Here is a 556-nt window from a genome sequence, read left to right on the forward strand (position 1 = left end):
GAGTTTCTTTAGGATTTTTAAATTGTTTAGTTTCCATAAAACTTTTTGTAATGTTAGGTGTATATAAAAAGTGAAACTGACTTCTTAATCAGAGTATCTTTTAACTTGTGTTTTCACTTTATGCATTAAAGAGCTTTCTATGTCTGTTTTTAGCCTAACCAAACTAAACTCATTGCTGTCTTTTCAATTTTAACTCATGGCAAGCCTGTAGGACAGAGTGGAACTGCCCCATAGGGTTGCCAAGGCTGTAATCTCTATAGAAGCAGATTGCTTGCTGTATGATTCTCCCCTGGAGTGCTCATGGGCTCAATCTGGGACACCAGGCTCCTTTAGCTCACTAATTCTTGATATTATCAGTCGTAAGCATCCCCCCCCAATCTGATCAATGTGGTAGTTAAGGTTGTGTGTCAACTTGGCTGGGCCATTGTTTTGAGTGGCTTGGCAGCTGGATGGAGTTGTAACCTGGATGAGATTATAATCACCTCTTTGGTGGAATGTGGGAGCTCTGGTAGCATAGTGCCTAAGGCACTTGACTGCTAACCAGAAGGCTGGTGGT

This window comes from Orycteropus afer, unplaced genomic scaffold (genome assembly GCF_000298275.1).
Source record: "Orycteropus afer afer isolate SDZICR_OR568_19922 unplaced genomic scaffold, OryAfe1.0 scaffold00401, whole genome shotgun sequence".
NCBI classification, from domain to species: Eukaryota; Metazoa; Chordata; class Mammalia; order Tubulidentata; family Orycteropodidae; genus Orycteropus; species Orycteropus afer.